A 10,523-nucleotide genomic window follows, 5' to 3' on the forward strand; every position below is an offset into this window, starting at 1 on the left:
AGATAGCAACATCGACGAGAGAGAAACATCGATCGGCTGCCTCCTGCATGTCCCGAATTGGGAATTGAGCCTGAAACCCAAGCATGTGCCCTAACCAGGAATAGAACCAGTGACCTCTGGTTAATGGATTGATGCTCAACCACTGAGCCACACCAGCTGGGCTGACATAAAGTAGTTTTATGTTCAGAAGTGTACATGTGAAAAACTTGGTTTTTAAAAATATTTTTAGCTCTCTCCCTCCTTAATATGCACCATGATTACTAGGATGAATGATGTTTAGATGCTCAAGTGTAGTGAATGTCTGGACAGAGTACTGATACTGTCTATTGGATATAAGTTCAAATGCTTCACATTTTAAATAAAGGGCTGCACTTTTTTGGTACTTTTAAGGGGTATAAATTACACGCTCTAGTGAATCACCTGGACATTCTTCCTGCTAAATGGCCTTAGGGCTGGGGCTGTAATAACTTAGCAAAACAAATGCTTTTACTATCATGATATTTGGGGGCCTGTTAAAAGATATTTACTGTTTATATCTTTTTTACGTGGGCAGGTTAATGCTGGAAGAAGCTACTTACCAGTTCTGCTATGCTAAGCATGGATAGAGTTAAGCACATCAGTTTATTTTTTTAGTAGTACAGCAAGCTTCCCAGTGTTGATGCACATAAATGACAAATATTTAGTATCACCCTTAGTGCATATTGATTTTTTTATATCTCCTTATAATAATTTCAGGTTTTAAGACATTTGTTTGCTTTTTCAAAGTGTTTTTAGATATAAAAATGGTGCTAATGTAGGAGCTATAACAAGGCTATAACGATGTTCTTTTGGATGTTCTGTATGAAATTTGCATGACATGTTTTGATAGTATTTTTCATTTTGACTGGCTTGATTTATTTGTGCTTATTAAAAATGTTAGTGAATATACTAATGTTAACATCCAAAAATTATCTAAATGATATTCTATGCTTTCCATGGTTCCTGAATAATGATTTAAAGAAAGATACATTTTTTTATCTTCTTTCTTGTGCTAGATATTACATGTCCTTCTAAAAATATATATATATGCATTAAATATAAAGCACTAGGCAGTTATGCATTACTCCACATTTCTTGGTAACTGAATATTTTAAAATCATTGAGGAAAACTGGAACTCATTGTTTACTTGAGTAATGGTTCTAAATTTCGTTCTACTTTGACTAAAGAAATGATCTTTTAAAGCAAAATGGTTTGCTATTGCCAAGTGACAGCTTATTTAAAAGAAGTGGATGATTCATTTTGTTTTAGCATGTTTTACTAAATGTCCATTAGACTTGAACACATTACCTTGCATTTTATTAGGATGTCGGTACTTTTATTTTTGTTACTATAGTAATTTCATTTTCTTTTCCATGATTTTTTTTACTTGTCCACCATCTCTTTATAATCTAAAAAACCAGTGAATATTTGTAAGAAAAATTATACTGCATTCTTAAGTGCCATAAGGTTCTAAACTATTGTTAAGAAGCCATTTGTAATTATAAAACGTAAGTTAATTTGTTAGCATACATGTTATTTCTTAAAAACTGTAGCTGGCAATTTGCTGTTTTCCTTGTTCTTCCATAAACTGCCAGTTGTAGATTTAAATATATACTACCAAATTATTTAAAACTCATCTTTAAACACAAGAAGTATCATGCTTTATGAATATTTGCACAGATTATAAAACCTTGCAAGTGATTTTTAGTCTCTTGTAAGTAAGAACTCAACAGGAGCTACTAATAAACTTCACAGGCTATTTTCTGTGTTGCTTGTTTAAATCACAATGATATATAGCAATAACTTTTTAATTGATTTAAATACATTTTGTGATAGAAACAAGGTGCATTATTGTGATTGGCCTAGACTTTATTTAAAGAAAAGCAATTTAAAATGGATTCCATCACATATTTGGTTTAAATTTCCCAACTCAATTATCTTTCTATTTATATCAATAAAGTTGTTAAATACATCCTGTTATTCTATATTTAATCCTTTCTCCCTAGAAGGGAATTTGAAAGACTAGAAAATTATTTTAATCGTAAACAGTGCTATACTACACATTTTATTTTAATTCTGTTTTATTTTATCAGTGCCACTCTCAAATTAAAACAGAATATATAAATCATTTGGTAAATTAGATCAAAAGCATCTCTTAATAGTTGTTTTAGAAAAAATTTGAATTTCATGTTGAAGAAGACTAATTGTGAAATATTTGGGGCAATAATAGAAGCCATATACCAGAGAAAAAATTATGAAAACCTATAAAATAAAGGGAAAAAAGAAAACAAATTTAGAAATATTTATTTCAGGTTTGCTAATGCTGCTGTACTATTCATAACAACCATAGGTATCAATGTGATTTGACAACTAATAACTATACAGTAGAACCTTCTTGTACAGATTTATGAGAAGTTTCATTATGAATACTCATCTGATAAATTATGAATTTAAAGTCACATGTTTCTGATGCTAAAAAGGATAAAGATATTTGACTATAAATTCACAGGGTTAAAGATGTTAGACATAATTTTATATAATCAAGGAGAAGACAGCTAATTAAGATTGCCCACAAATATATTTTTTTAAAGTGGCAGTGAGAAATAGAGATTGTCTAATCAGTTGGAAGATAATTGCCTTTTATGATTACTTTATGAGCACATAATCAGTTAGGAATGTTTGGCTATTTAGTATTTGCTGACTATAGTAATAGAACTTAAGTGATTTTTAAAGTAGACCAAAGGATATTTATGTAAGTTCTATATGTTATTGCTGATATTGTTTTAGATATGAATGAATATAAAATTATAGGAAGTGTTATCAAGTGATAGAAAAACGGCATTCATTAGGTTTTGAAAATTATTTTGATAGCTTGACAAATATGGAGGGTCTACTATCTGTATGAGATATTGTGCTAGATGCTATAGAGGCTAGAAATATAAATAGGATATAATCTTTTCATTCAAAGAATAAAATATAGTGAGGGAGACCTATACCCAAATAACTATAGTGATAAAGTGTGAATCTAATTCCTTATCTCCAACATCATAAGTAATTAGAGACCCAGTTTATGTATAAACATTTGTATCCTTTCGTGTTCAATTAGGTTTTATTGGCATGAAAAAGATTTATAAAAAAACCTAAAATATATAGAATTCCAAATTCCCTGGAATTTGATAATATGTTTTCTAGTAGGCAAACAAAATCATAGAAGCTTAAAAAAATACTATATTATCAATGCTCTGGCTGATACTGAAGGAAATATATGTACATATAATGTTCTGTTTGTTTTCAGTTTTGGTGTTGGATTTCTGGTATTGTCACCTAAGTGCTCATTTTCAGGAAAATAAGATTCCACCATAAATATACTGCTTAAAGTTCAATAAACTGGTGGTAACCTCTATAACCTCTGTAGTTTGAACGTTAAGAATTATAAGATATCACCTGTCAAGTTAACATCCAGTTCTACCTTTTAACCTTTTTTTTTCTTTGTAAAACAGCACTTTAACTAGACATTTGATTAGATGCAATTATTCTGTGGCTGGATAGAAATTGGATTTTCGCTTACAGTATATTGATTCAGTGTTGATACATATTTGAAAAGAGTGAGGACTACAATAAGTTTTAAAACTATAGGTTTACAAGTTTTCTTATTGGTGTGAATATGGAGTCAAATAAAAATCCAGTTTACATCTCTGCAGAGAGAAAAATTGTTATCCATATGTCTTTTATATTACACATATTTAAGTAGGGATATTTATTGTTACTTTTGTCAGGTTATCATGTGTAAGTCCCATTTATTTTAAAATACCAAGCAAAAAGTTCCAAGTTTGCCTTAAAATACAAGTGAAATAAAAGAACTGGATATTAATGCCTATATTTTTGCCTTATGAATTGTGCTGTATCATAAACCAGAGATGGTTTTGATTTTAACAGAATTCTGAAATTTTATAGATGTAGAGTACTATATATGTACTCTCTTGCAAAGAATGTGATCTAGTGTGGATTATGTTAATATTTAAATGTTTTTGTATGTGTATTTTACCTCTGAATAGTTATCTTTTTAGCATCAGGGTTTCATTTTAATTTTGTTTACATAGTAAAATGGCATTAACTTGTTGAAGGTTGTATTCTTTTGTCTTATTTTAAAAGTTCTTTGTATGTACTATTGTGGTAATGCTCTGTAGTGACTATGTTTAGAATAAATTTGAAAAACATGACTCTGTATGTGTCAATTGTTGTGAACTGACCTAAACTAACTTCTTTATGCTCAACTCTTAGATTCTTCTTGGTAGATAGGTCGTAATCACAAAAGTTGAGGTAAGTGTAGGATAGCCATAGCCATTCATTAACACACTTATTAAAGAAACATTTATTAGCAAAGCAGGCACAAGAGTTTAGTGGGTAAGGTCAATGCTGTCCCTGCTTTCTATCCTTTAGATTCTCTAAGCCAGGGGTGGGCAAACTTTTTGACTCGAGGGCCACAATGGGTTCTTAAACTGGACCGGAGGGCCGGAACAAAAGCATGGATGGAGTGTTTGTGTGAACTAATATAAATTCAAAGTAAACATCGTTACATAAAAGGGTACGGTCTTTTTTTTTTTTTTTTAGTTTTATTCATTTCAAACTGGCCAGATCCGGCCCACGGGCCGTAGTTTGCCCATGGCTGTTCTAACCAGTCTTTAAGAAGGTTTACTTGAGGCAGACAAGGTAGCAGTCTAGAGGATTTTGTTACCTTATAGCCAGCGTCAGGTAACCAGCAGTCCTCCTTAAAGAGAGGCTGAGCTCCAGGTGCCATCTTTAAGGGAGTTGTAAACTATAGATTTGAATGGATTCAGATAACCTGTCCGTGTAAGGATTAGAAATGTCTCATATTTTTAGATAACCCATAGTCTTGAAAAAGGGCTTTTACTTTCATTCTTGTTTTTCTTTTATTTTTAGAGAGAGTAGAGGGGAGGAGGAGAGATACAGAGAAAGAAACATCACATAGATCAGTTGCCTCCTGCACAGGCCCTGACCAGGGCAAGGGATTGAGCCTGCAAGCAAGATACATGTCCATATCCAGAATTGAACCTGAGACCCTTCAGTCCACGGGCCAACGCTCTATCCACTAAGCCAAACCGGCCAGGACTCATTCTTGGATTTTAATGTATGTTTGTTTTTTTTGTTTTTTTACTTAGCCTAAAAATCTTGGTTTCTATCAAGATGGCAGGGAGTAGCTGGATGTTACACTCACCTCCTAGGACCAAACTGGCATCACTGTGCCCCATAGCCTATATAATAAAGAGGGGATATGCAAATTGACCATTACTCCACCACAAAGATGGCAGCACCCACAGTGGAGGCGGGGGTTTCCATAACACAAGATGGCTGCGCCCACAATGGAGGCGGGGTTTCCGTAACACAAGATGGCTGCACCCACAGCAGAGGCCAAGTTCCTGTAACGAGCAATCAGCAGGGACCTGAGGCTACGCCCCCCACCCCCATGGGGCTTGACAGGGGACCTCAGGCTATGCCCCCCACCCTGGTGCCAGACCAGGGGACCTCAGGCCACGCCCCCTGCCCCAGCACTGGGCCAGGGGACCTGAGGCTGCACCCCCTGCCTGACGGGGCTTGACAAGGGTGGGACCGGCTGGATCTGGATTTAGCCCAATTAGGGGGAGGGGGCGGCCGGGTCTGGGTCTGGTGTGATTTTGAGGCGCACATGAGTGGGTGGGACTTGACTCTGGGTCCTGTGGTGCACCCCAGACTCAGACAGGAGGAAGGCTTTCATATACATTTTACTAATTTTCTTTCATTTCTGACACTTCTATTATAGAGAAATGGCAAATAGCAATAGTAAAATATTTCCTCTAATTAACCCCCTTTTAATGTGCATGAATTTTGTGCACCGGGCCACTAGTCTATCAAGAGGCCCAAGACCCAGCACTAGTACCAACCTGCCTTGCTTCACAGCTGGGCCTCACCTGGGCAATTCCAAGCCCAATATAAATAGCAGCCATCTGCAGATCGCTCGGTAGCTCCTGCCAGGTGGCCTCAGGCAGTGGCTGACTTTACCATTCCTGGGAGGCCCCAGAGCCAGTTCACTCGGTGGACAGCTTCAGGCCATACCAGATTACAACTCTACACATCCACAAGCAACATACTCAAGGGGCAGACTCAGTGAACACCAAAGCCCCACTGAAGCAAGTCCTGCTCCATAGGGGTATTTTTTGCATAGCAGCTCTCCCACTGTAGTCACAGCTGTTCCTCACAGCCAATTGGCCTGGGGGTCAATTCCTCCCAGTAACATTAACAGCAATTAAGGCTCAACTACAACAAGACTGTGCACACAGACCACAAATGGCACACCTAGAATGCTCAGCTCAGGTGACTGAGGAGGCTGAGCCACTGGGCCTTACAGGACCCCTACTACACAAAGGCTACCAATTCCAGGAGACATAGAAACTCTACCTAATATATAGAAACAAACACAGGGAAGAAGCCAAAATGTAGAGACAAAGAAACATGTCACAATGGTTATAAGGTTGCTCAAGGATCTTAATGAGAGCTTCAAGGGACTCAGTGAGACTTTCAAGGATCTTAGAATTTCAAAGACATGAAAAAGGACAAGGCAGAAATTAAGCATACACTAACTGAAATAAAGAATAATTTACAGGGAATCAACAGTAGAGGATCTGAGAATATGAGGAAGCAAAAAACACCCAATCAAAAGATTAAAAAAGTAAAAATATGAAGATAGCGTTAAGAAGCCTCTGGGACAACTTCAAACATACCAACATTTGCATTATGGGGGTGGCAGAAGGAGAAAAGAGCAAGATATTGAAAACCTATTTGCAAAAATAATGACAGAAAACTTCTCCTATTTGGTGAAGGAAATAGAATTACAAGTCCAGGAAGTGCAGAGTCCCAAACCAGAGGAACCCAAAGAGACCCACACCAAAACACATCATAATTAAAATGCCAAATGTTAAAGTCAAAGAGAGACTCTTAAAAGCACAAGAGAAAAGCAGTTACCTACAGGGGAGTGCCTGTAGAACTGTCAGTTATTTCTCAACAGAAACTTTGCAGACTGGAAGTGAGTAGCAAGAAATATTCAAAGTGATGAATAGCAAGGACTTACAACCAAGATTACCCTACACAGCAAAGCCATCATTAGAATTGAAGGTCAGATAAAGAGCTTCACAGACAAGAAAAAGCTAAAGGAGTTCATCACCACCAAAAAAGTATTATATGAAATGTAGAAGGGTATTCTTTAAGATAAGGAAGAAGGAGAAGGAGAAGGAAGAAGAGGAGGAGGAGGAGGAGAATGAAAACAAATCCATATCTATCAACAATTGAATCTAAAAATCAAAATAAATGAACAAGAAATATAATGAACAAAATAAACTGATGAATAAAATGGAACCAGAGGCCTGGAACAGACTGATGAATCTCAGAAGGAAGGGGTAAGGGGCACGGGAAGAAATTAACCAAAGATCTTATATGCATATATGCATTTTCTATGGACATAGACAATAGGGTGGTGAAGGCCTGGGGCAGGGCTGGAACCAGGTGGAGGAAGGAAATGGGGGGAAAAGAGGGACATCTGGAATACTCTCAATAATAAAGTTTAAAAACTAAACAAATAATAACAAACCTATATCCAGTCTCATCAAGGAAAAGAGAGATCCCTAGCTGGTTTTGCTCAGTGGGTAGAACATCAGCTTGTGGACTGAAGGGTCTCGGGTTCAATTCCAGTCAAGGACACATACCTCTCCCTGGCCCTGGTGCCTGCAGGAGGCAACCAATAGATGTTTTTCTCTGTGTCTATCCCCCTGCCTTCCACTATCTCTAAAAAGCAATGGGAAAATATCCTTGGGTGAGGATTAAAAATAAATAAACCTTTTTTTTTTTTTAAAAAAAAGAAAAGAAATAGAAAGGACCAAAATAAATAAAACCAGAAATGAAAGAGGAGAAGTTACAACTGATTACACAGAAGTGCAAAGGGTTGTAATAAAATATTATGAACAATTATACTATAGGTCAACAAATAGGACAATCTGTACAAAATGGACAAATTATTAGAAATACTCTTCCAAAACTGAATAGGAAGATTCAGAAAATCTGAATAGACAGAACACAACTAATGAAATTAATGCAATAAAAAACAAAAAAACAAAAAACTCCCAACAAACAAAAGTCCTGGACCTGATGGATTCCCAGGTGAATTTTACCAAATATTAAGAGAATAACTAACACCAATCTTTTTCAAACTATTCCAAAAAATTCAAGAGGAAGAAAGACTCCCAAGCTAATTTTATGTGGCCAGCATTATCCTAATTCCAAAACCAGATAAAGACAATACAAAAAAACAAAAGTCTGGGCCTATATCCCTGATGAACATAGATGTTAAAATTCTCAACAAATTATTAGCAAACCAGCCATGGCCGGATAGCTCAGTTGGTTAGAGCATTGTCCCCATATGCCAGGGTTGCTGGTTCGATCTCTGGTCAGGGCACATACAATAATCAACCAACGAATGCATAAATATGTGGAGCAACAAGTTGATTTCTCTCTCTGTCTCTCTCCCCCCGTTCCTCTTTCTCTAAAAAATAAAAATAAAATAACATATATAATAGTATATGCACTTAAAAAAATACTAGCAAATCATATCCAGCAATACATTAAAAACATCATATACCATGATCAAGTGGGTTTTATTCTGGGGATTCAACATTAGCTCAATATCCACAAAACAATGAATGTGATACATCACATAAACCAAAAGGAAGTATAAAAATCATATGATTATATCAATAGATGCAGAAAAAATATTTGATAAAGTCCAGCATTTACTTAAGATAAAAACTCTCAGCCAAATGGGAATAGAGGGAACATATCTGAACACAATAAAGGCCATAGATGACAACCCACAGCCAACATTATACTCAACTAGAGGCCCGGTGCACAAAATTCATGCATGGGGGAGAGGAGGGGAAAGGTTGTCCCTCTTACAATCCAGGACTGCTGGTTCCCAACTGCTCGCTTACCTGCCTGCCTGATTGCCCCTAACCACTTCTGCCTGCCAGCCTGATCACCCTGTAACCACTCCTCTGCCAGCCTGATTGATGCCTAACTACTCCCCTGCCGGCCCGATTGGCCCTAACTGCCCTCCCTTGCTGGCCTGGTCACCCCTAAGTGCACTCCCCTGCTGGCCTGGTCACCCCTAACTGCCCTCCTTTGCCAGCCTGGTCACCCCTAACTGTCCTCCCCTGCTGGCCTTGTTGCCCCCAATTGCCCTCCCCTGCAGGCCTGGTCCCCCCCAACTGTCCTCCCCTACAAGCCTGGTCACCCCCAACTGCCCTCCCTTGCAGGCCTGGCCCCTCCCAACTGCCCTTCCTGGCTGGCCTGATTGCCCACAACTGCCCTCCCCTGCTGGTCATCCTGTGGCGGCCATCTTGTGTGTTAGAGTGATAGTCAATTTGCATATTACCTCTTTATTATATAGGATGGGCAAAAACTACAAGCATTTTTCTTAATATCAGGGATAAGACAGGGACATCTGCTTTCACCACTCTTATTTTGAGAGAGCGAAAGGGAGAGAGAGAAAGAGAAACATAGATTTGTCTTTCCACTTATTTATGCTTCAGTGATTGATTTTGATATGTGCTCTTATTGGGGATCAAACTTGCAACCTTGATGTATTGGGACAATGCTTTAACCAACTAAGCTTCCTGGCTAGGGATTTTTTTTTTGTTTCCACTTTCACCACTCTTATTCAGTACTAGAGGCCCAGTGCACAAAAATTTGTGCACTCGGTGGGGGGAAATGGGGGTCCCTCAGCCCGGCCTGTGCCCTCTCCCAGTCTGGGACCCCTCGGGAGATAACGACCTGCTGGCTTAGGCCTGCTCCTGGGTGGCAGAGGGCAGGCCCAATCCCTAGGTGCAGCCCCTGGTCGGGCTCAGAGCAGGGCTGATTGGGGAGTTGGGGCACCGCCCCCTGTCATGCACAGAGCAGGGTGGATCGGGAGGTTGTGATGCCACCCTCAGTCACGCTCAGGGTAGGGCTGATTGGGGGGTTGGGGCACCACCCCCTATCACACTCAAGGAAGGGTCAATGGGGAGGTTGCGGCACCACCCCTTGTGATGCACAGAGCAGGGCCAATCAGGGGGTTGGGATGCCACACCCTGTCACACTCAGGGCAGGGCCAATGGGGAGGTTATGGCTCTACCCCGTCACAGAGAGAGCAGGGCCCGTGGAGGGGGGGGGGTTGGGGCGCCACCCCCTGTCACACACAGAGCAGGGCCGATCAGGGGGTTGGGATGCCACACCCTGTCACACTCAGGGCAGGGCCGATGGGGAGGTTATGGCTCTACCCCATCACAGACAGAGCAGGGCCCGTGGGGAGGGGGGGGGGGGTTGTGGCCCCACCCCCTGTCACACACAGAGCAGGGCCGATCAGGGGGTTGGGATGCCACACCCTGTCACACACAGAGCCGCAGGGCGATCAGGGGGTTTGGGC

The sequence above is a fragment of the Myotis yumanensis genome, unplaced genomic scaffold (genome assembly GCF_028538775.1).
Source record: "Myotis yumanensis isolate MYYU_CA2020_CCGP unplaced genomic scaffold, mMyoYum1.0.hap1 SCAF_1, whole genome shotgun sequence".
NCBI classification, from domain to species: Eukaryota; Metazoa; Chordata; class Mammalia; order Chiroptera; family Vespertilionidae; genus Myotis; species Myotis yumanensis.